The 23827-nt window shown below is 43.6% G+C and overlaps 1 protein-coding gene across 1 annotated transcript in view; it reads right to left on the bottom strand.

Moving 5' to 3' along the window:
• Window positions 1–23827, bottom strand: part of LOC138487775 (nicotinamide N-methyltransferase-like) — a 77640-nt gene that overhangs the window by 8651 nt on the left and 45162 nt on the right. The window lies entirely within an intron of this gene.

The raw sequence follows: 23827 nt of genomic DNA, 5'->3' as shown, positions 1-23827 counted from the left end.
TGCATACTCCTTAAGTAAAATTACAGGATGGCAAGTACAACAGGTACGCTATTTATGCAGATTCTTTTAAATGATGTCTCAACCCTGTTCGGAAGCAAAGGCTAAAGTCGCAGACCCCTCTCTGATTTAGAACGAGGCGACGGTAGAAGGAGATGTCTTAGAGGAACGAGGAGAATGGTGGCGGGAGGTTTTTTTCTCAGAAGCTGGATTGTATTGTGAATGTAGTGAATTTGGCATTAGCATCACGTGTGCACTGAAGCTCAATTTTAGAAGTTAGACGACATTCTGAAATTGGGGCCTAGGGCCATACCGATGCCAGTATGCTTACATCCCACCCCAAGGGTTAGAATGGTGTACGTGCATTTTTGCTCGCAGCCCTGGAGAAGGTTAATTTCACACACACACACACACACACAGCTGTTTATTGTATCTTATCATTAGGGAATGTAACCCAGAAGGAATGTGCCCTGCAAGGTCAAGAGAGGAACGGAATGGATCTTTGAAAAGCTATCTACGGGGGGCGGTGGGGTTGGCCTTCCCCCGTCTTGATCTTTAAGTTATAGCAGCCCGAGGCCCCCACGCCTAAGAGCCCCAAGCCTAAGACACAAACATTTGAGTGCACTGACCAGTCAAAAACCTCTGGCCATAAAACTGTAAAGTGGCCAATCGATCAGGAAGATCATAGAGCAGGGCCGGGCTGCACCCACCATTGGTTCATGTGATTTGTGCTGTGGGGTGCCAGGGGAGAAGGTAACAAATTTAGGCTGCGGGTGCGAAAGCCGTGGACATACCGGCATGTCTGGGAATGGAGTTCTGAGAAGTTATCATGACCTCGAAAGTAGCCCCCTCGCTCATGTCCTTGATACCAGGTGTACTGTAGGGCTATGAAAAAAGGGGGCTTTTTTCAAATTGCCAATTAGAGTCTTCGTACTTGATGACGGACGAAGAAGATCCCCACGTGGAAGATGGACAGAAGATGCTGGGACCAATCACCTGGTATCCCATATAGAGCAGGCTAGAGGTGTATAGTTTTGCACCAAACAGCCACTTGGATTTGTAACCTATGTGATGTACTTCACATGTGACGCTGTGTACCTTTAACACCCACTGCTCATGCTGTCTTTTTATAGTTTAAATGGTTTTATACATTGATCATTTCGCAGAATGTGAATAAATATAAATATTGGGTAATGAAGTCACCATTGGATTTAACTGCTTTTCTATATTGTATTTTCATTGATTGATTTTATGCAGAATATGTGTTAATGTGAATTTACTTTGTTTGATTTGTATATTGTTAAAGGTTGTTACAACCATATACACTTAAATAAATAAATCTTTAAAAATGCTGTCTTTGTCCGAGTGCTTTCTGGCAGCAGAATTCTTTGCTGGCACGTACTTGTATTTTTGTGAGAATAAACCTTGTTCTCCTTGCAAGAGGTGTGCTGGGCCTTTTTCGCTAGTGGGTTGTATTCTTTCTGTTGTGAAGGGCTACTCTACAACCCTTCAATAAGTCCATCTGTACACATGCATTTGTAAACGCTGGATTGATTTTAGTGAAAGTAAGCCATTAAGACCCACTTAGTTGAACAACTGTATTGGGATTAGTAGTACCAGTTATACATGGCAGAAGGAAAATTAACTTACATTCAAATTCCACAATCATCTCATTTAGCAGAGAAAATGATCCTGAAATAACCCAGGCGCTGCTTTCCTGAAGAAATAAAAACTAGAGTATCGCTAATACAACCCCAATATACTACAGCCAGCAATAGAGAAACTGGAATTATGGTTAACGTAGACCCTGGACAGAAGGAGCCATTATTTAAATGTTCATAACTTTAGCACTGTTTCACAAAAATGAAAAAATCGAAGTGACTGCATTTTGTGTGCATTTCATTTTATGTAGAAAAGGCTAAATTGAGGTCACAAAAGTTGTGCTTCCCATACAAACTCCATTAGGGAAATTCTGCTGGCATCTGTAGCTAAAAGCACTTTATGGATTTGCACGACCTCAGTGCAAGCAGCTGGCCTCTGTCCCACTCTCAAGCCTTTCTTGATCTGGTAAAAATCTATCCAGTAGCTTGGTTTTAGTGGCTCCTGATTGGCTAAATTGGGTCAAAGGTTCACCCAGGTACACGACTTCAGCATAAGGCAATCAAATGAATTCTTAGAAAGCGCAATTCAAAAGGGTTTGGAGATGTAGAATGCCAAGACGTGATACGTAAGAGATGACCCAGTGTGGATTGGCAGATTAATGTATTTAATAATTTGATACAACAAGCCCTAGGGGTAGAAATGCCTGAAGGGAGTAGAGGTTATATCTAAAAATGAATGAGGGATAGCTTCAAAAACTTGCAATAGCATAAAAGTGGGGTTTTGATAGCTGCCCGTGCACAACACATATCGTGGTCACAGTAAAGTAAGCAAAACCTAGTTTTAATGAGTTTCTGCTCACCAGAGACATCGTAATCTATTCATAAACAAGAATCCAACAATGGCAAAAAAAATGTTCCAATCTAACCTTATCAAGTCTCTTCCCGGTTAAACCGATTCTAAAACACAAAATCCCAGAATTCTTTGGCCAATACAAAAGTCCCAATGTCTATCTTACAAAAGTCCAGTTTCATGCTACAGCAAAAAGAGAAAAGGGAGTTCTTCTGGCTCAGCAGCTCGGGGGAGTACACACGGCACCAAGGGTTCTTTTGTTTCAGGGGTCCATATGTGCCCTTCGAAAGGAATTTGGTGTCCTCCAGAGGATAGTTCAGGATATTCTCTCCCACATGGGCTACTGAAATATGTGCTATCTCCCTGCTCAACCACTGGTTTTGTTGGTAGATGGGTATCTTCTCGCCCCTTAACCAAGGGTCCTTGTCAAGTAGCCAATGCTACACACCTGCCATGGTTCTTATGTCTGTCTCGCTTCCTCTCCCTAGGTGGTTGCCAGTGGAAAGCCTGGGCTCCAGGCTCTCGTATGTCCTCCAAGGAGTCCGTAGAATTTTTGGGGTGAGCCCCCGCTGACAATATTAACTGTAGCGGTTCCAAATGTGTTTCCCATACTTGTCACAGTCTTTTTAAGTTTCCAGACCTCCTCTAGGCAATGGTATTTCTTTCATTAAGGGAGCTTCAAATAGGATGTCTGCTTCCTCTGCATCTGTTAAACCTACTGACATCTCCCAGCACCTTTTAAATGCATGGAGGAGTGGGACACTGTGTAGCCTCTCTTAGGTTTGATTATTTCCTAAGGCGACTTGCTTTGTGAAATCTGGTTGGTCATGCATGAAACCTTTCTTAAATACATACATCCAATTATTAGGAAGGTTTTTCGCTAATTGGTTTTTACTTAAATGTGGTTATTTTCCTTCCCTTATGGCAATATTAGCAGAGCTCAAGTCTTTGTATGTGTCCTTGTTGCCATAGTGTTCTCATGGCTGTTGGATATGATGTAGGGATGTTGTACGCATAAGGAGGTGAAGACACCATGTAAACACGCCCCATCCAACCTTGAAAGGTCTCTTTGGATAGCGACTCGGGTGCCAGTCCCCTGGAGCTCTGGCAACTCGCAGACAAGCACAGGGAGTTGCTCCAACTCATCACAGGACGTGCAGGGTGTTTCACCACAGGGCACCCTGCGCATTTTTTGAATGCCCTTCATTGTGGTGTCTTAAGTCAAAGGTAGGTCTGTAGTTCCTGAAGTGAAACAAAGAGGCATATTGCAACCCTTCTGGGTGCTCCCCTACACTTGGCAGTATCAGCAGACTGAAGACCATTCTGCTTTGTATATCTGTCGGCACAGCTCTGGGCTCCTGTATCTGACCCAGATCTATATGCACGGACCTGAGTGTACTTGGCACTGGGTCAGCAAAACTGTTACCAGGACTATAGTCCCAGCATGAACTTGGATTGTTACCCATAGAGCACTTCAGGTCCACTGGCTGAGCCATGTGTGAGCTTCTTTGGAGTGCCCTCAAGCGCACATGCTCCAAAGTGAAGCAAGTGTGTGCTTGGTCTCTGTGGGTCTCTGTGGGGCCTGCAGACCCATCTCGTGGCCTGCTGCCCATAAAATGAGGTTCTGTGGGCCTCCTGCTGCATTGTGAGGACCCAAGGACCTGTCTCGACGGTCCCTCGATGGTCCCAAACCTCCAGCTGCACCTAGCAAGGTCTGTCGTCCCTGTTCTTTACATGTGCCACCCAAGCTGTGTCAGCGCCATATCATTTAACAGTCGATCTGGCTCTGCAACCCAGACTTTGCTGTGTGCTGGGTTCCATGTACCTGGCTTGGGTCTTGTAGGCCCCAAACAGTGTAGGTGCAAGGCTGTGTGTGGCACCTAGACTCAAAATGGCACCTGTAACCCAGGAACTAGGTCTATGCAAGGAAATGGAACCCAGTTAAAAGGCCTGCAGAGCCATGAGCTTGGTCTAGGCTTGATAAAAGGACACATCTCTGGGTTATCCGGGTCTGTAGTTGTCGAATCATTATGACTGAGAGATGGTGGAATATCATGCCCTGGTCATAGTGCCATCTGGGCATGGTTATATGCTGTGTGCCGAAGGTACAATCAGTGTTTTGGAGGTGTCAGGTGCATGGCAGACAGCCATGTATCAGGCATAGCACTGAATGAGCATGGGTACAGACCATACACATTGGATACATTGGGTGTCCATGGGTGCGTGATGCACCATTGATAATCATGCTCCAATCAAACTGGCCAGAGGCCTCTCCCTGTGGTTTGGAAGCACCCAATATCATTGCTGAACCTACCGCCCAATACAATGACTGACCATGAGCAGTGGCCTCTCTCTGCGGCTTGCCTAGAGTGCACATTGGGTAGTTTGGGGGAACATGAGGCATGCCGAAGGCTGACCTGCATAAAGGTCCTTCTAAGCAATGCCCACGTCCTTGCCAAGAAGGCATTTGGGATGAGGATGGGATGGGTAATGTTAAAAATGAATGTTTATATTGTCGAAAAAAAATATATATATGATATTCAGTAAAAAAACTTTGTTAAAGGGACGTTATGGTTAAGTTGCGCTACTAAAAACCTATGAAATTCAGTGAAAAAACTTTGTTAAAGGGACGTTATGGTTCAAAGTAAAACCGAAAAACCCCTGAAATTCGGCAGTTATGGTAAGATAAGCAACCATAACTCGCGCCACTGTGCACTGCTAACACTAACACCCAGGACATCAAAGATGAAATCACAAATGTCATTGATGACATCACTGATAACATCACATGCCTGGCTCTCCCTTTTTCCCTTTACTGACACATCTAGGCCACATAGTTTTCTTCAGTAACAGTCAGGAAGTACAAATTGAAAAGGTACTATATTTGTAGACTTAGGGTCAAGTCACATCATATGAAACATATACATAGCGGAAGACACAGGCTTGGAAGAGAGCAATCCTTTCTGTGTATGAAGATAATCATTAGGGTTATCAGCACTTACTCTACCTTCCCTGTATATGCTCATATTTGTATACATTGTACTCACTCTCCTTTCCTTTGGGTGCAGTCACATCATGTGATACACATACATATGGTAAGTAGCAGCTTTGAAACAGAGCAATAGTTTCTCTGCATAAAGACAATCAGTTAGGTTATGAACTCTTTCTGCTGCTACTTCTGCTTTTTTGTTTACTTCACTGTCCCTGTATATACTCATATTTGTATGTGTTGTTGTCTCTTTGTGTTTTGTCTGTAATAATTATGTACTAAGTGGGTTTTATTATCTACTTAATACATGTTTCACAGTACGCAAAACTCTAAGAAGAAAGCAGTTATCATTTCACTATTCAACATGGCAAGATTATGAATATGGCACCTTCATCATGTTTGCTGCACACACTGCCTATGTTTCTGCATGAGTAGCTTAGTATACTGGATAGAACTTCATAATAGAATGCTATTTATATCAATGCATTGCTTAATGCACTAATTAGCTCATGGTATTTATCCCAATGACCCTTGACAATTTTTGGTCAGCATTATAAGAATCCCTTGTACAGAGTTTTCATGAAAAGTAAATGCACATGTGATGTCATCAGTGATGTCATCAATGACATTTGTGATGTCATCTTTGATGTCCTGGGTGTTAGTGTTAGCAGTGCACGGTGGTTGCTTATCTTATCATAACTTACCATACTGCCGAATTTCAGGGGGTTTTCGGTTTTACTTTGAACCAAAACGTCCCTTTAACAAAGTTTTTTCACTGAATTTCATAGGTTTTTAGGAGCGCAACTTAACCATAACGTCCCTTTAACAAAGTTTTTTTACTGAATTTCATAGGTTGTTAGTAGCGAAACTTAACCATAACGTCCCTTTAACAAAGTTTTTTACTGAATTTCATAGGTTTTTAGTAGCACAACTTAACCATAATATCCCTGACTTTAAATACATGTAACATAGAACATATTGAACCCCTAGCTAGTGATTTCGATGTCCGCGGACTACCGCCATGTCCGCGGACATATCGAAAATCTGAGCGTGGTGAATGTAAATTTAAATATTGTGCCCCATTTCCCCTTTGAGGTTGTCTCTGAAAAGAGCCTTTTTTTGGTTTTTTTTGCAGATGCTTGACAGACACCTGTTATTTTGTATTTTTTTTTTCTTACTTTACTCCTACAATCTTCACATAACCTTCTCCAAAGCAACCCTTACATTCCAAAACAGCATGGCATTTCCCATAAAAGATAAGGAAATGCCATCTTCTTTAAAATAAACTGCATTACTGGAATCAATATTCTCATTATTACAGAAGAACATACCAGCTCTAAGCATGAAGGCACACATGCCTCGGTTGATTACACACCTAGCATTGTTTTGCTGAGGACAAAAAACTGAACTATTGTCCCATATTGCCCTAGGTAGTAATCCAGAAAAAATTACTTTGGCATTTGGGAGGATGTTCATTACTGCTTGAACCAAGTGTTCCAAATCTGCCAACAAAGTAGGGGCACTGACATAGCCCAAATGGAAAGCACCATAGTGCAAAACTACCACATGGGGACTGTTCATCCTGCCCATATCTTCACAAACTTGTACAATTCCCTGTACATTGCAATCAGGCACAGTGCTCCACACCACCTCCACTCCTTTAACATCAAAATTCTTTGCTACATGCCTGCATTGAGCATACTGTTGTAAACCATGCAAAAACATATCTCCAAGCACCAACACCCTGACTTTCTCCACTTCTGCCATCTTCACTACACACAGTCTCTTTCAACACAAATCCACAACCTCAACATCTGATTGGATGATCCCTACAGTCTTCTTTCCATGCTGGAATTGCTGGAAAACCCCAGATGTAGCACGCCCTGTCCACGGACAGCCGCGGTGTCCGCGGACCGCGTAACTCTTGGACAGCCCTTCTACCATTTCCATTTCACTCTCTGTGCCATTCCCTCATTGCATACAGCTAAGCAGTCACACAATACGGAGAACGTCCTCAGAACGGTATCAGGTAATAATATCGCCACATATATGGTCGCCGTAAATAATATCTCCGGGAAAATGTCGTGGCGATATTATTTGGGTGACCATATATATGGCGAGAGGGGCAAAAAAAAAAATGTTAAAAAAACCCTCCCCGCATGTTACATGCAATAATGTTGCCACAAAAAACTACCATTTTTCGGCGATATTTTTGCATGGCGATATTTTTGTGGTGACATTATTACATGGAACCCTCAGAACACCCCCATTTTGTTTATTTTCGAACATTTCAGGACACCGCGAGTGTTCTTATAACACATGCAACTTGCCAGCGAACAATACGAACAACGTCCTCCGAACACCCCCATTTTCTTTATGTACGAACATTTCAGGACACCGCGGGTGTTCTTCTGGCTCACTCTTTTTTCTTTTGCTGACATATCTAGGCCACATGGTTTTCTTCAGTAACAGTCAGAAACTAAAAATTATATTTTATTTGTAGACGTATCCTACAAGCAGGTTCTTATAGTAATTCCCTTAGAGCCCAGTCACACCATATGAAACATATACATAGGGGAAGACACAGGCTTTAAAGACAGCATTATTTTCATGCAAAAAAATTATGATTTCTCTGTTTCAAAGCTGCTAATTACCCTATGTATATGTATATTGGTATGTGCTCTTGTCTCTTTGTGGTTTCTCTATAGTAATGCAATTATGTAATACATGGGTTTTATTAGCTACTTATTACATATTTCACAGTACACAAAAATCTATTAAGAAAACAATTATCATTTCATTATTCAACATATTAACATTTCGAATATTATACCTTCATTTGTACGCTGCACACAATGCTATGTTTCTGCATTAGTAGCTTAGTATACTAGATAGAACCCCATAATAGAATGCTATTTATATCAATGCATCGTTCAAAGCACTAATTAGGGTATGATATTTATTGCAATGATCATTGACACTTTTTTCGCAACATTATAATAAGAATTTCTTGTACACATATTTCATGAAAAGTACATACATATGTGATGTCATCAGTGATGTCATCAATGACATTTGTGATGTCATCTTTGATGTCGTGGGTGTTAGTCTTAGCAGTGCACGGTGGTGGCGCGAGTTATGGTTGCTTAGCTTACCATAACTGGCGAATTTCAGGGGTTTTTCGGTTTTACTTGGAACCATAACGTCCCTTTAACAATGTTTTTTTCACTGAATTTCATAGGTTTTTAGGAGCGCAACTTAACCATAACGTCCCTTTAACAAAGTTTTTTTACTGAATTTCATAGGTTGTTAGTAGCGAAACTTAACCATAACGTCCCTTTAACAAAGTTTTTTTACTGAATTTCATAGGTTTTTAGTAGCACAACTTAACCATAATATCCCTGACTTTAAATACATGTAACATAGAACATATTGAACCCCTAGCTAGTGATTTCGATGTCCGCGGACTACCGCCATGTCCGCGGACATATCGAAAATCTGAGCGTGGTGAATGTAAATTTAAATATTGTGCCCCATTTCCCCTTTGAGGTTGGCTCTGAAAAGAGCCTTTTTTTGGGTTTTTTTGCAGATGCTTGACAGACACCTGTTATTTTGTATTTTTTTTTTCTTACTTTACTCCTACAATCTTCACATAACCTTCTCCAAAGCAACCCTTACATTCCAAAACAGCATGGCATTTCCCATAAAAGATAAGGAAATGCCATCTTCTTTAAAATAAACTGCATTACTGGAATCAATATTCTCATTATTACAGAAGAATATACCAGCTCTAAGCATGAAGGCACACATGCCTCGGTTGATTACACACCTAGCATTGTTTTGCTGAGGACAAAAAACTGAACTATTGTCCCATATTGCCCTAGGTAGTAATCCAGAAAAAATTACTTTGGCATTTGGAAGGATGTTCATTACTGCTTGAACCAAGTGTTCCAAATCTGCCAACAAAGTAGGGGCACTGACATAGCCCAAATGGAAAGCACCATAGTGCAAAACTACCACATGGGGACTGTTCATCCTGCCCATATCTTCACAAACTTGTACAATTCCCTGTACATTGCAATCAGGCACAGTGCTCCACACCACCTCCACTCCTTTAACATCAAAATTCTTTGCTACATGCCTGCATTGAGCATACTGTTGTAAACCATGCAAAAACATATCTCCAAGCACCAACACCCTGACTTTCTCCACTTCTGCCATCTTCACTACACACAGTCTCTTTCAACACAAATCCACAACCTCAACATCTGATTGGATGATCCCTACAGTCTTCTTTCCATGCTGGAATTGCTGGAAAACCCCAGATGTAGCACGCCCTGTCCACGGACAGCCGCGGTGTCCGCGGACCGCGTAACTCTTGGACAGCCCTTCTACCATTTCCATTTCACTCTCTGTGCCATTCCCTCATTGCATACAGCTAAGCAGTCACACAATACGGAGAACGTCCTCAGAACGGTATCAGGTAATAATATCGCCACATATATGGTCGCCGTAAATAATATCGCCGGGAAAATGTTGTGGCGATATTATTTGGGTGACCATATATATGGCGAGAGGGCAAAAAAAAAAATGTTAAAAAAACCCTCCCCGCATGTTACATGCAATAATGTCGCCACAAAAAACGACCATTTTTAGGCGATATTTTTGTGGTGACATTATTACATGGAACCCTCAGAACACCCCCATTTTGTTTATTTTCGAACATTTCAGGACACCGCGAGTGTTCTTATAACACATGCAACTTGCCAGCGAACAATACGAACAACGTCCTCAGAACACCCCCATTTTCTTTATGTACGAACATTTCAGGACACCGCGGGTGTTCTTCTGGCTCACTCTTTTTTCTTTTGCTGACATATCTAGGCCACATGGTTTTCTTCAGTAACAGTCAGAAACTAAAAATTATATTTTATTTGTAGACGTATCCTACAAGCAGGTTCTTATAGTAATTCCCTTAGAGCCCAGTCACATCATATGAAACATATACATAGGGGAAGACACAGGCTTTAAAGACAGCATTATTGTCATGCAAAAAAATTATGATTTCTCTGTTTCAAAGCTGCTATTTACCCTATGTATATGTATATTGGTATGTGCTCTTGTCTCTTTGTGGTTTCTCTATAGTAATGCAATTATGTAATACATGGGTTTTATTAGCTACTTATTACATATTTCACAGTACACAAAAATCTATTAAGAAAACAATTATCATTTCATTATTCAACATATTAACATTTCGAATATTATACCTTCATCTTGTACGCTGCACACAATGCTATGTTTCTGCATTAGTAGCTTAGTATACTAGATAGAACCCCATAATAGAATGCTATTTATATCAATGCATCGTTCAAAGCACTAATTAGGGTATGATATTTATTGCAATGATCGTTGACACTTTTTTCGCAACATTATAATAAGAATTTCTTGTACACATATTTCATGAAAAGTACATACATATGTGATGTCATCAGTGATGTCATCAATGACATTTGTGATGTCATCTTTGATGTCGTGGGTGTTAGTCTTAGCAGTGCACGGTGGTGGCGCGAGTTATGGTTGCTTAGCTTACCATAACTGGCGAATTTCAGGGGTTTTTCGGTTTTACTTGGAACCATAACGTCCCTTTAACAATGTTTTTTCACTGAATTTCATAGGTTTTTAGCAGCGTAACTTAACCATAACGTCCCGTTAACAAAGTTTTTTTATTAGCACGCAAACAATATACAAAGATGGAGTGTAAAAAGCAATTTCTCAGAGATGGCTGTACACAGAATGTTGCAAACTAAGAATGTATGGTCGTTTACAGTGTAGGTCAGCTGCTTCCATTTTTTGCTCCCGTGCCGGAGAGGCCCACGACTCGCACTATAAGGTTCTATTGTTTTTTGACCTTGACAGACAGGGATCGTGCTAAAAGACTTCTTATGAAGGAGTGTTGCAAAATCATAAGACACGATAAGGATGAAATTTCTGAAACAAAACCACTTTTATATATTATACCACTATGAGAAAGATCGTTGGCACAGACGGAGTCGTATTTTGGGACTGCACTATGCTTAGACAATGGAAAATGCCAATATAATGTAAGTAACCTTTCAGATTATTTTATACCGGAATAGAATAACAATAGCGTGGCGTTAAAGCCCGGTTAAGTTGTACTTGTTCGTTCAATGTGGCATAGTGTTTTCTACCGCGCACTATCACCGCCGAATTGGTCCCCTTTCGCTTAGAGGGCTCTGAAAAAGGCAAAGGACAGAGGGTGGGTTAATGGGAATAAGTTAACATACTCCGTTGCACTATCCTCGCTAGCAAATAGTTTCACGCCCTAATAAATAAAATGAATATTTTTTATGAAGATCGGCTGGTGAGACTAATTTATGATTTTTAAAACAGGTACGTCCTTCCGTATTGTCAAGGCCACGATTTTCAGACCCCAGCCGATGGTTTCTTTAACTGCCAGGTGCAGCTCCATGTAAGCAACTTCATGACCCTCACCATTTTATGGGAAAATCGCCAAGGACCAATATGCCCTTACGCAGTACTAGCGGCTAGAAGCAACATACCAACCATTATGGTGGTCTAATGCCTCGTTGTTGGAGCAGCCTTTCGATTATCAGTGCAACCATTTGCTTCTTTTATCATAAACCAACAGCCTGTGTACAGCAAAGAAACAGCGCATGGCTCAAGATGAACTTTTGCTGTTCGACAGCAAAGACAAATGCAAATCGCTGAATATTCTCTAAACATTTGATGTGAAATAAATGTACTTTACCAAATGTACAATCTTGCTGTTTACTTTTAAACCACAGTTTCATATTCCGAATTGTGGCGCACTGTGTTGTAAGCTGATCTAACACCCTCTGTACCGCAAAGGAAAAGCGCATGGCTCATGATGAACTTTTGCGGATCGACAACAAAGACAAATGCAAATCGCTGAATATTCTCTAAACATTTTATGTCAAATAAATGTACTTTATGAACTGTACAATCTTGCTGTTTGCTTTTAAATCACAGTTTCATATTCTGAATTTTGGCGCGCTGTGTTGTGTGATGATGTGTGTTGTTTTCCGGGTTCTGTGTAAAGTCGCGTAGGACTGGAGACGACTGAGCGCATTTGGCTATGCACCATGTAACGTCACGGAGAGAGGCGGGGAATATGAATGCTTTGATAGTGTCAGGCTTAGGGGCAGGACATATGATTTAGTGTCGCAAATGCAGGTCAGCCAGGTCGATGGCATAAGTGATAGGATTATCACATAATGTCGGCTCACAGCAGCCTGATTTATTGTTTCTTTAGTGGACAAAAAGTCGGGTAAGGCCCATAGGAAATTGTACTATCAGCGGACATAAGGAGGGTTCTTAGAACACTTTCAACCTGACAACGAACAATACGAACAGCGTTCTCAGAACACCCCCATTTTGTTTAATTGCAAATATTTCGGGACACCGCGAGTGTTTTTAGAACACTTTCAACTTGCCAGAGTACAATACGGACAGCGTCCGCAGGACACCCCCATTTTGTTTATATACGAATATTTAAGGACACCGCGAGTGTTCTTAGCTCAATTTTGGCTTGCTTGCGAACAAAACGGACACATACTCTGTCCTCAGAACACCCCACCATTTAGTTTATTTACAAAATTTCAGAACAGCCGTGTTGTCCGCAGACAAATCGAACACAACAAAAGCGTCTAGCACATAAAAAAAAACAGAACATTGAACCTATCTCATACTCCCCCAACCTCCCCAAACACTCTTACACACCAACACACTCCACTAAATACAATTTTTAATCCAAGTTTCACCGCGCTGTCCGCGGTCGACGGCGAATGCAAGATGGCGGCCGCCACAGAAAATCTGATGCGCTCCACGCCCCATGCCGTCCAATCAGCGAACATGTCGCATGTCCGCGCACATCACGCAAGCCGCTCGGCCAATCAGGACGCTGTCCGCGGAGCGAACCGGGAAGTCCGTCCGCAGAGCGAACGGAGATATCACTAGTTTTTTTGCCTTATGTTTTGGTCATTTTAAAAAAAAACTACTGGACGGATTTACACTAAATTTGCAAAAGCACGCTTTCGGGACCAAGCCCCCGCTCCTACCGCAAATTTGGTGTAAATCCGTCCAGCGGTGTGGGCTGTAGGCATGTGCAAAGTTTTTTCCCATTATGTCTATGGGAAAAAACAAGTTTTGGGACCTCCCCTATAACTTTGCCCTCCCTGGACCAAACCTCTCCAAACTTTGCAAAAAAATTCAGAGTTTGGTGAGGATTCGTCCAGAGGGAGTGAAGTTATAAGCCGCCCAAAAAAATGCTCTTCATATGGAAACACCAACTTAACCATAACTACATGGACGCTACCGCGTCCATGTAATATATATATTACATGGCCCACGGTAGTATGCGTGTAGTTACGGTTAAGTTGCTAAACCCACAGGAAGACCACATTTTTTGGCAGCTCATTGCTCCCCCTTGTGGAATCCTCATCAAACTTTGCAAAAAAAAGTATATGGCCCGCTCTGAATTGTTTATGGCAAGTTTGGTGAGGTTTGGTGCAGGAGGGCAAAGTTATAGGGGGGGTCCCAAAAGATTTTTTTTTTCCATAGACTGAATGGGGAAAAAGTGTGCACACGGCTACAGGACAAACGGCTGGATGGATTTTCACCAAATGTGCAGCAGGAGAGGGGGCTTGATTCAGAAAGCGTGTTTTTGTGTGTTTGGTGGAAATCTCACCAGTACTTTTGTTGCAAAGAACTGAAATGTATGTCTCAAAAAATGAGTGATATTTGTCTCTGTTCCGCTGACCCATTTCCCTGTTAACTCCACGGACAGAAGTGTCATTGGCTCGCAGTACGCTGTGATGTCGGCATACATTGGATGCGGCCAGTGGTTGGCTGGAGGGAAGCGTGCTGTGCATCAAAGTTTTTGGGAAATTGTGCCATGGTGTATCGGAGGTTAGTGTTGTGGTGGATGTGCCAAGCCCCTAAGGCATTGTGTGCATGGCTGGGGCTCTTGTACACTACAGTGTGGCCACTAAAATTAGTCATATCTGGCTCTGCTCCGGCGTCCCATTTCCTTGTTCACTGCAGTTTTCGATAATGCCGGCATGTTGTATCCGAGGACAATGCAGCAGCGAACGGGCCTTGAAAACATACTTTACATCATCTGGTGGTAGGAAGAAGGGACGGAAAGGGTGGGGGAGTGAGAAGTGCTTCATCTGATATGTCTCAGAAGAAGACGGTGGTGTGCCAGCGGTATCCGTGCATGCTATGCCAATTTGTGGTTACCTCAACAGGCAACAACCTTGTGTGGTGATTGCAGACAGCCTTCGTTGTGGCATGACAGCTCCAGCGGCGATCTCTTTCTGTGATGAGTGGTGACAGGCTGAATTGCAGAAGCGGAGTGCATTCCACATGACATGAATATTGAAACATAGCGTGTACTATGGTGTGTTGTTTGTGGTAAGTCCGTAGCCGCTTCCATGCATGGCTGGAGCCCTTGGACAGAAAGGTATGTCCACTGGTTGAAAAGGTATGTCCACTGGTTGCAAGTAGGTGTCACATTGTTGCTTTGTATCTGTGGTTTGGCTGCATTGCCCACATTGTTGGTTGCATGGGTGCGATGATTGTTAGAACATCCTACAGTTGTCGGTATATGAGTGGAAGATGCTGCAGTGAGCAGTCCTGCAGTGTGTCTACTGGGTGAAGTGTTAGAATAGTGTCCATGTAGAAGAGGGTACGGTTAAACTGTTTCTTATATGTGCTTGGGTAGTCTGCATTGCGCAGATTAGTAAGTGTTGTAGTGCACTGTGCAGTACTGGTGCTATGCACGTACTTGAGTGTTGGGTGCAGGACCAGTGTTGTGAATATTTTGTTGTTTGGTTGGCATTAATACAATGCTTTGTGAATGGAAGTGGGTAGTGGTGCCAAACATTGTGGTACATTTTTATATTATGGTAAGTGGAACATGTGTGCTTGCATCCCTGCTTCAAGGTGGGGCGGTTGGGAAGAATTGCTGGTCCCTATGTTGCCTTTGTGAAATCTGGCACATGGTTACATGTTCGCCTGCATGGCTTTGTTATGTTTTGGTGGGTGTGGGCAAGGTCTAGACTGTTGGGTGCATGGCCGAAGGCCGTAGGCCATAGGCCATGCACTCAACAGTCTAGGCCTAGGTGTTCACCACAGCCACCACAACATAATGTGGCAATGCAGTTGTAACTCTGCATATCTTCGAAGTTGGAGACCTGTACACAATAATTGTGGAGGACATTGTAGACTTGGTAGAACAGCAGAAGTGAGCTGCAATGCGTACATTAGCATATGGAGTAGGTCATTGCACATGTTGCACATCAGGGAGTCACATGTGACCATTTGTGTTTGCTAGGGTTTGCCCTTTATAAGACCCTTCAAATGTTGTGTTGGATGCATGGTTGGAGCCCTTGCGCCGAACAAGTATGTCCACTGGTTGCAGGTAGGTTTGACATTGTTGCTTTGTGTCTGTGGTTTGGCTGCATTGCATACATCTCTGAGCTCTCTAAAAAGTCAAATTTAATACTACACCACCTCAGAGGTACTCTGCCTTTCCTCTCCTTCCCCCAGAAGCTCACTGTCTCCCAAGCTCTGGTTCTCTCTAGGCTGAACTATTGTAACATCCTCTTTCTAAATCTAACTGCCTCTATTCTCTGCCTTCTGCAGCTAATCCAGAACAGGACTGCAAGACTTGTCATTGGCCTCAAGCCCTGGGATCGTACATCTCCAGCTCTGAAATCTCTCCTTTGGCTCCCAGTGTATGCAAGGATTAAATTCAAAACCCTCTGCATTGTTCACAAGGCTTTCTGGAGCCTGGGTCTAAAATACCTTCAGCTATCCCTCTGCAAATACCTCCCCTGTCAAGCTCTTCGCTCCTCCACCTCTAACGCCCTCAGGGTCAGTCGTATTTCAAAGAAACAAGCTGGGGGTAGATCTCTGTCTTCGGCTGGGGCCTCCCTCTGGGACAGCCTCCCTGCCACTCTAAAACTTGAGGAGAACCATCTCCAGTTCCGGAAGCACCTCAAGACCTTCCTCTTTGCTCCCCTGCCCCCTGCTGATCTGCTCTCTCTTGGCACTGTGCACCTGGCCACCCTCTGTCCCCAGGGCCCAAGTACCTGCTCACTCTGCCACCCTCCTGCACTGCTTCTTAGCCACCCATTGCACCGGGAACTGTATCTGTACCCATATAGACCCATATAGTCCCCTACATCCCCATTTCTTCTTTTTCTGCACTTATTCAGACTTTCCCAGTCTGCTGCCTTAAACACAGCACTTGCCGGCTGCACTACCACTGTTTATTGCCTCTATTATCTATTTATTTTTATTTATATGTTCTACTCTACTCCACACTTTCCACTCCCCCCCTTCCATGCACTTTTCCACTTTCCCTTTCTCATGCACTTGCATGTTCTCAATGTCACTGGACCGAGTAAGATCGTGTTGTTTTTTCTCCCCTGTTCCCCTCCTTGCCTTGTCGCGCTCTGAAACACTTGTGTACGAGCACAATACAACTAAAATATCATACATCATACATCAATACATTGTTGGTTTCATGGGTGTGGCGATTGTTAGAACATCTTACAGTTGTTGGTGCATGGCTGGAGATGCTGCAGTGAGCAGTTCTGCAGCGTCTCCAGTGGGTGCACTGTTGGAATACTGTCCGTATAGAAGAGGGTACGGTTGAAGTGGATGCAATATGTGCTTGGGCAGTTTGCATTGAGTGTTGTACTGCACTCTGCGCTATTCCTTGTATGCAGTTACTTATTACAGTTGTCGCTGCATGAGTGGAGATGCTGCAATGAGCAGTGCTGCAGCATGTCCACTGGGTGCAGTGTTGGAATAGTGTTCATATAGAAGAGGGTACAATTGAACTGGTTCTTATATGTGCTTGGGTAGTCTGCATTGTGCAGATTAGTAAGTGTTGTCGTGCACTGTGCAGTATTGGTTCTATGCACTTACTAGAGTGTTGAGAGCAGAACCATTGTTGTCAAGATTTTGTTGTTTGGTTGGCAGTAATAGAATACTTTGTGAATGGAAGTGGGTAGGGATGCAAACCAGTGTGGTATGTTTGTGGATTATGGTAACGGGAACATGTTTGCATGCATCGCTGTATTATGGGGCGGCGGTTGGGTAGAAGTGCTGGTGCCTATGATGCCTTTGTGAATTCTGGAACCTGGCTACATGTTTGCTTGCCTGGCTCTGTTATGTTGTGCGAGGTGTGGGCAAGCCCTAGACTGTTTGGTGCATGGCCAAAGGCCGTGGGACATAGGCCATGCAACCAACATCCTAGGCCTTCACAACAGCCACCACAACACAATTCAGGCTTGCAGTTGTAACTCTGTATGTATTTGAAGTTGGTGACTTTTACACAATGGTTGTGGAGGACATTTTAGACTTGGTAGAACAGCAGAAGTGAGCTGTTATGTGCAGATTAGCATATGGTGTAAATCATTGCACCTGTTGCACAATAGAGAGCCACATGTGACCATTTGCGTTTGCTGTGGTTAGGCACTTATAAGACTCTTGCTTTAGGAATTGCTTTAAGATATTGTGGCATAAAAGGAAGTGCTCAGCAGCACACATGTAAAATATGGCCAATATACACAGGCACCTACAAACAGTTCAGCACGCCCAACACAACGTTATGCAGCCATGCATGCAAATATGTGGCCAGGGTGAAAGCCGGAAGGCTCAATTGCAGATGGGGAGTGCATTGCACATGATATGATACGATAGATTATTTATAATGCACTTAATACCCAGAGGGGCTAGCTTCCAAGAAAAGCAAGTTGTCCCTGAGCTATCCTCCTGAGATGATATGGCATGAGCATGATTTGGCGTGGCATATTTAAGCATAGGGTGTACTATGGTGTGTTCTCTGTGGTGAGGGCCTAGCGCCTTGGATGCATGGCTGTAATGGAAAGGGAAAAAGGACTTTCCCTGCTTTACTGAGGTGTGGCCCTCACTGTAGGTGGGAAAGCACACATGCCACATCCTGCCCTTCTAAGCAGGGTGGGCAAGGAAATGTGGGAATTAGCCAATCAGGTGTCGAGGGTGTGCCTCACAAGAAGGGCCCGTACTATTTTTCCTCATCAGTCTGTGTAATGAGGGTGGCAGACAGCGATGGAGAGACGCAGAGTCCTAATAGTGGGTGATACCTTCGTGCAAGATCTGTACATGTATGCCGCGCAAAGAGGCATGGCTGCTAATTTTGCATTCGAAGGAGTGAAGGCTTTCTGGGGCACTGTATTTGAGGGCAGTTTTGGTGGTATGGTTGACCTTTGCAGATGTGTGGCCTTTGTCGGTACGGTTGATATTCTTGTGCTGCATTATGGAGATCTACATGTGGGGTACATGTCTTGTGGACATTTGATCTGTCACTTAAAGAAGTTGATGGAAGAAGTGATGCAGATTTTTCCCACTGCTAAGGTGGTTTTCTCAAGCATAACACCAAGAAGAGCATGGGACCATGACAGTTTAATTTGTCTCCAGCCAGAGGTCGGAAGGTGTTTCATTAACAGAAGCATGTGTCAATGTATGTCCACTGCTGGGATGTTCTTCACCAACTATGACATCATTAATGAGCAAAATCTGCACTGGTTCGATGCAAATGGCATTTTATTGACCAACATTGGCAATGCTGTTTTGTTTTACACTGTGCAAAAAGTGTTGACGACAATCCTGTAACAATGTAAGGAGGCAAACACAAGAGAATCTCAGATAAAGAGCAAAAACAAAAAAGGTTCTTTGTAAGCATGTAAAAAAAAAAATAACCTAATTCCCATAACCTGTTTCACACTTCTTACCCCCACACCCCTCCCATTCCTAGTACGATATGTCAGCGGATTCCACTGTAGTTTCAGGATTAAACATGCCACATCGGCCCTTTTCAGGATGGTAGCCATGGAAATGGGGCTGTGGAGGCAAAGGGATTACTCAATAAGGTTTCTGGTTGTGGTGAGTACAGAAAAACTGTGGTAGAAGGTCTCTTTGTACAGAGAAATGCAGAAGACTATGGTGAAAGTGTGCAAGCTAAGGGGAGGCATCCTGTTTGAATGCATGCACTGTATGCACTTGTTTTAAGTTGCTAACATACACTTAATGTTTCTTTTCTGCGATAATTTTACATAAGTTTGCAGTAAGTGTAGTGCTGCAGAGTTCTTTTTTGTGCAGTGTACAATATAAGTGGCAGGCATCCTGTTGTTATTAATGCAATGTGCGTATAATATCATACGATGTGATATTGTATGATATGCCATTTATACTGTGCATATACACACGTTTTTGAAGGCATGCCGAGGCACAGAGGGGAGACAGAGACAACAAAACTACTAGGCCAGGTGTGACTCAGATCGCCCAAGTGCATGGGGAGGGGTAGAAGAATGTGTAGTACATGGGAAGAAGCAACAATGACAATAAGTACAAATACGGCCTGATGGTGGCAAGTGCAAGGGTAAGTGCAGACATCAGGTGGTGGTGGAACTGTTAGGGATACAGAAAACAGTCCCCAAGTGCAGGGTTTGCCAGAAAGACAGTGCAGGGGTGCGACTGGCAGGGGGAGATTGCCTTCGCCTGAAATTAGAGGGTGGCCAGGTAACCAGTGCAGAATCAGTTTCAGCCAGGAACTCAGCATGGGATAGGAGGAGAAAAGCAGAGGCAAAGAGAAAGGTTTTGAGGTACTTCCAGAACCGGCAATGGTTCTCCTCAAGTTTCAAGGAGGCAGGTAGGATGAAGCAGAGGGAGGCCCCAGCCAAAGAAAGAGATCTACCACCAACTGTTTGCTTGCTAAAGCGAGTGACCCTGAGGGAGTTGGAGGCGGATGAGGGAAGAGCTTGAGTACGGAGATGTTTAGGAAGTGAGAGTTGCAGGTATTGAGGCCCCAGGGTCCAGAGGTCCTTGTGCATAATGTAGAGGGTTTTGACCTTATTCTTTGCAGCTACTGGGAGCCAATGGAGACATTTCAGTCCCAGAGATATACGATCCCTGGGCTTGATGCCAAGCACAAGGCACACAGTCTTCTTCTGGATGAGTTGCATAGGGAAGAGAGTACAAGCAGGCAGATTTGGAATGAGGCTGTCACAATAGTCTAGCCTAGAGAGATCCCCAGCTGTGGAGACAGTGAGCTTTTCGGACGTTGCTTTAGGTTGGTAACATACATTCAGTGCTGGTTTTGGTGCAATATTTTTACGATTTATGTAGGAGATGCGTTAGTTGGGAAACAAATTTGTAGTGTTGTCGGAAGGAAAGAAGAGAGTTCCTGTTTCGCTATTACAATGGGTGATATGTGTAAATGGAAACGTTGCAAGCATATACAATTGAAGTGCCACTTGACAGTAGTGAATGAGAGAAAAAAACAGTAACCTTTTGAAGAACATAATGGACACTCACTGCCGATACCGTGCGCACAGGCACTTATAACAGAGTTGTAAACATACTGCAGATTTTTTTTTCACACATCCAATTTGTGGTTATGGGTGCTCATTTGAATGATTGTTAATGCACAAATCTTGCATTCTTTTACTGAACTTTCTACTGGACGTACTTTCCAATGACACACCACTTGGAGGCTTAGGGCCTGATCACGACTTTGGCGGTAATGCCGGTGGTATTACCGCCGGTGGTATTAGCCCTACTGCCGAACTCCCCGGCGCTAATAGCGCTGGATCACGAGTTCGGCGGTAATGTTAATCCCCATTCCCCGTGAGCCCATTCGGGAATGCCCCATTATTACATCCAGGTGCTCCCGTTCAGCAGTTGTCAAGAGCAGCCATTCATTCTACAATATTTGAAATTAGGCACCGGACAAAGCACATCATGTATGGATGCAGTTATGAGTAATTGGAACAGCCACAGGAAGAGCACCTTTTCAGATGCTAATAACTCTGATGCCATCAAGCAAATCTTCCCAAAACAGAACAAACTTTAAGACAGCTCATTTTAGGACTGCTTTGTGAAATTCTATCCAGGGTGCAGAAATGTTCTAGGGGATTCAAAAAACATGTTTTGCCATTCAATTTCTTAAAGGGAACATGTTCTCTCAGCTACAGAAACGGCAGCAGCCGGGCAGATTTACAGGAAACCTTTGCAAGAAGCAGTGGTCATATGATCCTGAACATGTTTTTTTCATTTGATTGGGCACATCTATCCAGAGATTTGAATTTAATTAAATAGACATGTTGTCAAAATCCCATTAGATATTGATTGACTTGGGGACCATGAATCCATAGGGAAGAGTTTATGGGCCCCATTGGCCATTTTCGAGTGATTGAATTGGGCTTGCTTTGGATGATAATACGGAACAACATATGGGCCTCATTATAAATATGGCGGTAAGGTGACAACGGTGCTGATAGCGCTACCGGCACCGTTGCTACCGTCCGCTATACTACGAGCTGTGCTCGCGGGTGCCTGTCAGTCCACCAGGTCTGACCTGGCGGGCAGAGCAGCACCCACGAGCACAGCAAGTCGGATGCACCGGCACCGTTGTAAACGGCGGTGCCGGTGCATCCGACGTCCCCATTCCTATTGAGCCCTATGGTTTTACCGGCAAGGCTACCTCCAACCTCGTAATGAGGTCTTTATCCAAAGGCATCAACTCCTGCTTAGCATCCCCTTGCATTTCTTTTGATGGTCTGTCATTGTGGCTTGCAGATTTGCATAGGGTATCTCTAGAACCTGCCATGAAAGTTTGTCTATGGTTTCTTCCTGCAAACCACTGAACTAACTGGTATCCCAAGGCTGGGTCAGCCGGAATCGCGACATGTCTGTGGACTTTAGGCAGGTCTGTTGATTCGAGGCAGGTACGAGAGACTGCTCAAGCCTGGCTCAAGCTGACTGAAGCCTGACTCGACTTGAACTCACAGAGTGGAACCACAGGGCTGCTCTAAGACTGCGATCAGCCATAGTCGATGGGTGGGGGTGGAGGGCATACTTCAGGAATACACATTGCATATCATCTCTCATTGTGCCGATTGACTCAGGAAAACAAGTTTTGCACTGAGGTGACACATGCCCTGCTTTGGAGTGCCTCACTGTAGGCGACTCCCCCCCTTTCCCCACTGTGGTATTGGGTGTGAGCTTGTTCCTTGCAAACCTGATGACTACAGCTACCAGAAGTCCTTGCAGCAGAATCATCATTGATTGTCAACACCTGCACTTGCTGTGAGCTGCAAGTTAATACTGCCTCCCTGACGATGTGAAGCACACAGAAACCTGCAGGAGGAGAACACCAGTGGCTGAGAAGGTTTACTGTGCAGGGAACTGGAGTGCGCCCCTCTCCACTTTCTTTTTTGTCATATCTCTAGGATTTCTGAAGGGTGGAATCTTCATAATCTGATAGGGTGCTGCACTGGGGTGACACATGTCCTGCTTTGGAGTGCCTCACTGTAGGCTACTCCACCCCTTCTCCCCACAGAGAGAGGTAATTAGGCTGATTCTTAACTGTTCTCGATGGTACTCCATCATAGCATTACAAATCAACATGATAGAATCCAAAATGAGCAGCCACTGCAGTGTTTTCCATTCACTTACAATCAATGTATTCAGAACTCCCCCAAAAACTGTACGCTGTGGCTCGTGAAACACACAGCCATAACTGCACCTTCTGCATTTCAGTCGACAAATACACTCTGTACCACAGTCTCTGCGTACAAACCACACCCAGAAACCTTATTGAGCAAAACTGTAGCCTCCACAGCCCATTTCTATGACCGCCATCTGCAAAAGGGCTGTGTGTGAGTGGGTGAATACATTTCAACCAGGGTAGGGGACTTGGTTAGTAGTGGTGACTCTGAAAAGAACCTCTTTTTATAGAGGTGCTTCCATAGAAACACCTTTTTTCCGGTTTTCATAAGTATGTTTGTGTTTTGTACTTCAACAGATCTAATAAGGATTCAACAAATGTAATAAGGATTGAAACTGACAATATATAATTTTTCTCTGCTTTCTGGAACTTTTCAACCGAACACCTATATGTAACTGGGGTTGGAACGCCACGCATTAGCAAACGGCAACCAACTTTTAGCCTGAGACATCATTGTGAATTGTGAACAGAGCATGCGTGTTCAGGGATGACGGTCCCTGTTGACGCGCAGTGGGAAAACGATAGATATCCACCTCGTAGATCTATCACCCAGGAATGTCATTTCACCAAAATGCCAGGGGTAGCGGAAGTGACATCACACAACCCTTGACCCCTGATGACATTACAGGAAGTGATGTCATTTGACCCACCGTGAAGTGATATCGCGGGAAGCGATGGAACACAACCTTTCACCCGTTGACAAAACAGGAAGTGGCATCACATAGCATTGCACACTACGAAAAATATGGTTACAATATCAC

The sequence above is a fragment of the Ambystoma mexicanum genome, chromosome 9 (genome assembly GCF_040938575.1).
Source record: "Ambystoma mexicanum isolate Mex_15411 chromosome 9, UKY_AmexF1_1, whole genome shotgun sequence".
NCBI lineage: Eukaryota > Metazoa > Chordata > Amphibia > Caudata > Ambystomatidae > Ambystoma > Ambystoma mexicanum.
Note: the sequence above shows the minus strand (reverse complement) of the source record. Positions and strands in the feature narration are given on the sequence as shown.